Below are 5,324 nucleotides of genomic sequence, written 5' to 3'. Positions count from 1 at the left end.
TATTCTTTCCCTTCACACACCCCACATGTCATATTCTCAAATTATGAACAATTGCTATTTTTAAATCTATGATAAAACGTTAATTTTTTCCATTCAATAGCAATTCTAAAAAATTACATAGAGATATGTTAAATTTCCTTTGCTATTCGTTCTATGGTGATTGTTCTTTTACCTTTTCTTTCTTTTGTTTTGTGTAAATATTTTTTATTTTTCTAATTATTTCATTTTGGAAAGGGCAAATCATTTTAGTTTTTTTTTCATTTCTTATAAAGTAGAATTATTTTTTTTGCCACTTTGTTGTTTTTTATGCTTGATTTTCATTTTTTTCATTTTGTATTTTTAATCATACCCCAATAATATAATAATTTTGTTGCCGTATTTTTTACTCATTTTTATTTCTTGAATTATATTGTTTTGTATTTTATATTTTTGAGTGTCCTTTATGTTTTTTAAATATATAATAGTGAGTGTAAAAAGAAAAATGATCAAGAATTAATAATCCTATTAAAATAGTTTAGGATAATTTTAGAATAATAAGAGTGTGTAGAAAGTAAATCAATCATTTTAAATTTATTTCGGGTGTGTATTTAAAAAGAAAATATGAATAGTAAAAAAGAGCTTGTGAGTATAACCACCCTATACTTTATTAGTTCTCACTAATTAGCAAACAAATTAAGAGAAATTAATGAGTCTAATAATGATGAAATTTATTGACTTTCATTTTTCTTCTTTTGTGAGAAAAATGGATGGTCAATATTGGCAGGATATCATGTGAATTCACAGCTTATAAATTTAAAGTTGATAAAAATGGGATGGTCATGATAGTTGGAAAACTACGGCTTATATTTTGGTTTTGGGGGTAATGGGATTGCCACGTGACTTCAACTAAAAATCCTTATTTTAATGAGTACAAAATGTAGTAAACATGTAAAGACCCTTTCACAGGGACAAACATAAAACGTGCGCATCATCTTTTTCATTATTTTGTTTTTTTTTTTTTTTCTTTTTGATTCCTTGTTCATCATCTTTCTTCAGAATGTTGATTTTCTTTTTTCTTTTTTAAAGGTTGATGTGTCAAAACTGAATAATCTGACATCATAATTAAATAATATATATAATCATTAGAGTGAAATATATATATAAGGTAGTTCTGTTCATACTACTATTTTTATTTTCCACACTCATTTTTAAATGCACATCTCATATAATTTTTAAATGATTAAATTTATTTTTTACACACTTTTATTATTTCAAACTTATCCCTAACTATTTTCATAAGATTATTAATTCTTAACACCTTTTTTTTTTTACCCCCACCTTTAATTTGCTATTCTAATATTACATCTATTTTTATTATTTTATATTAATTTTGTTCACTCAAAACGAAAAAACTCTAAACTAAAAAGAAGTAAACAAAAAAAAAGAACCATAACTATGTTATATAAATTAACGTAAATGAATAGGGAAAGTGCAAGCTTGGTATTGGTAAACCGCAAAAAAAAAAAAAAAAAAAAAAAACAGAGAGAGAGAGAGAGAGAGAGATAGAAAAGAATAAGACGAAAAAAAAAATCAATCAGATTATAAAAATGAAAAAAAATCAATATTCAAACAAAATTATCAAAAAAAATTTAATATATTTCTATGCAACTCTTTGAAATATCTATTTAAAGGTGAAAATTATAGTTTTGTTATTGATTGCATAATAGTAACAGTTTAAAATGAAGGATATGATATGTGGGGTTGTTGAGAGAAAAAAAATAATATCATTAGTTTTCTTTTTATATTAAAATTTAATTATGTAATTAAGTCTAACATAATTATCTTTTTTTATTATTTTATGTGTGGGTGTTTTCAGAATAAGAAATTTTAGTTAAAAGTGGATACAGAGAGTAAAAATGTGCGTGTGAATAGAACCACCCATATATGTATATACATAAAGGGAAAATAGTTTTGCAAAATTGTTGCTTGATTTTGAACGATGCGTTGCCTAACTAGCTACTACCTAGCTAAGACGATTTATTATTATACGGAACTCAAATTTTGTTGTGTCAAGAAGAGCCAGAATCCCTCAAAAAAAAAAAAAATAATAACAAAGGTCAAAAAATAAAATTACATATGCCAAGTTTACGACGTCATATATTAATGTATACGCACGTGTAATTTCCATATATGTTATTTGCTTTTTTTAAGGCCGATAAAATGTTTTAAATTTTATTCGTGAACATGAATTTATTAGGCTTAACAAAAGAATTCACTCAGTTCAAAGAGAAAAAAAAAAAAAAAAATTCGCAACTACAAATTGATCAAAATAACTAGGATGCATTAGTAAACGAAGAGTACTATATAGCCATAGGTTAGCCACCTACTTATGAACTTAAGAATTAGACACTCTTATTTATTATTGAGAGCAATAAAATTGTTGAAAAAAATTAAGTAAAAAAACACAAAAGTTAAAGAGGTTCACTTTAATATAAGACTACATTTAATCTAATTTGTTGCAATCAAAGAAAACGTTTACAAGGTCGAAGTAATACAATTATCATCAAGGTAATAATTAAGTTCCACAACTTAATTTATGTTCGGAAAGAACAGGGGAAAGAAATATCATGAAAACAATTGTTACACATTGATCAATATAGGAGAACAATTACACCATTATACAACATACATATAAAGAACCATAAAATATTGAGAGCCATAAATTAACAAAATTACTGAAACGTTATAAACATGGAGGACTGTTATATATTGCCTTCAACACAGATCCCTAACCCTTTTATGCGTTTCCTAGTTAAGTTGACTTTTCAATTCCTTTTTTTTTTTTTTTTTTTGAAAGGAATTTTCAATTCTTTTTCTAGGACTTGAGTGGGAAATGTGAATTATAAGCACTTAAATAAGAATGATTTTTTAAAAAAAAAAAAAAAAAAAAAAAAAAAAAAAAAAAAAACTCGAGAATGAGTTTATTTGAGACGATAATCTTGAAGCATCAAAAGATCATTGACTACGTACGTAAGAGGATGTCGTTAGCATAATTAGGTATCCAACTAACATTCGTAGAGAAAATGATTGTGGAGTTCCAACCCGTTGAAATACAATTCTTGGAGCAAAGTATAACGAATTGTTACATTATTCATTTTGGCTTTGCTAGTATGTGCGCAATCAAATTTCACAAGACATGACACGACAAGACCAATAACGTTTCCCGCTTGCAGCTTCAGAAAAACAAACCAAAAAACCAAAAATAAAAAATAAAAAAAACTTGAAAATTCCCTTTAAATAGCTACGTGGCAGCCTGATATAAAAGAGTTTTGGCTCTTTTATGTATTGTTAGATTATAGTGCTAAGATTTAGTATTTATTCAAAAACTGTCTCCCTGTTGCTATATTGATTTAACATAATTTTTAGTTTTTTTTTTTTTTTTTTTTTTTTAACTTTAAGGATAATACTCAGAAATAAGTCCCCAACCACTGGCCAAAGGGTTTGTGAGATAACTTCCCCCACATCAGAAATTCGTTCCCTTCAAATAGCGTATCTAAGACCGCTACATAACTCTTCATTTTAGGTTTTCCTAGGAATTAGCCAAGTGTTATCAAACACTTAAATATTAGAGCCTCTAAACTCTTGCTTAATAATTTGTCTTACTTAAGGATATTATTCTCGGTATCTCATGTTGCTATATAATATAATTGTTTATCGAATAAATTTGTTCGTATTTGTTTGGGAAAACAACTTTGTTATGATTAAACGTTTTTAAATTATCGATGTTTCTTGTTGTTCCCTTTTTGAATTAATTGGTATCCAGGCACGGGTTAAATTTTGCGTAAATTTATCAATTCTCCTTCCAATTAATCCTAACTATAATTTTCTTATTATGGGTTTGTTTTATACGTTTAAACTACTATTTAAATCTTTTTATTACAATGTTTTTTCTAATAAAATTTATATTTATATTTAAATTTTTCTATTTAAATTTATGAACTAAACGAACTATAAGTTGTCAAAAGGTAAGATTGCAAAAAGATCTACGCCAGTAAACACTTCCAAGGGTCTATTGATAGCTTTTGTTATACAACTAGGATTGGGAAAATTCTTAAACCCTAGAGACTCAAAAATCTCTAGCTCCCAAGGTGGTAGTGGCCTATGGCACATTCCCTATTGAAACGCACCACGTGTCAGTATTTTAATTCCAAATATACTTTCGCCTATCACAACCTAATTTTTGAACATGATTAGCAAAGACTGTTGGATCCTTAATCCAACATTAGATTTATATGTGAATAATTATGTGTTACAGTCTGTCATATAAGGTTAAACTCGTTTAAAAATAATATGCTAAGGTTTATGTAATTTGGGCTTTAATGTATTTGATAGAGTGTGGGCCTTTAATGTGTAGAGAATTAAAAGTAATTTCTATTTTTATGATAGGCTAAAATAAAAATACCAAAAAATAACAGAGAAGTTATTTATATATAGTGGTTATAGTCCTCAGATCACGGGTGATTCTATTCTTTCTGGCATCCCATCATCAAAGAGAGAGAGCAGTGAGAAAACTAAAGGATTTTCTAGGAAAATGTATTGTTCTCGAAGACAAATCACACGACTCTAGAGAGTAATTTATTGTCATGGTTTCAGGTACACTTTCGTTTATTAATCTATTGATTCTTAGTGGTCCAACATAAATGTTTTCTGAATTTTGAGAGATGTTTTACATCAAAGGATATTTTCTAACAAAGACCTTATTAACATTCTAGATCCAATTTGAATTTATTTATATTTATCTTAACGATTAAAATAAATATTTTGGAAAATAAAGATGTACGTTAAAAACGAAAGAAAGTGCTTTTTGTATTACCTTCAACCAATTCGATCAGTTGCCCAACTATCTAAGAAGGTTAGGCATAGTTTATTTTTAATTATTATTTTGAGGAAAGGTTAGGCATTAAATTGAGTTTGCGTAAGAAGGAAAAGAATGTCTGGATATTAAACGTTGCAAAGCTCATGAGCTCAACACATATTTTACATATATACCCTTTCAAAAGCAAAATTTAAATGTTGACGTGTTTGTATTGTTTTCATTTTTGTGGTCAGGAAAAAAAAAGATTGAATAGGAATAGCATGAATAATCATACAAGTGTTGTTTGGCTATGATAACGAAATAGGAGTTCGAAATTGAAAAGTAAATCCCATATATCATGATCAGTAAATTATGAATGTTACAAATACCCCTAACTAGCTAGCTCTGGCTGTCAGCCAAATCCCAAATTATTCAGAACAAAGGAAGATATAAAATTTAGTTAAACTAATACACTTTTTTAAGCATGCTT

Source organism: Morus notabilis, unplaced genomic scaffold (genome assembly GCF_000414095.1).
Source record: "Morus notabilis unplaced genomic scaffold, ASM41409v2 Scaffold508, whole genome shotgun sequence".
NCBI classification, from domain to species: Eukaryota; Viridiplantae; Streptophyta; class Magnoliopsida; order Rosales; family Moraceae; genus Morus; species Morus notabilis.
The sequence above is the reverse complement of the archived record's forward strand: the minus strand, read 5'-3'. Positions refer to the sequence as shown.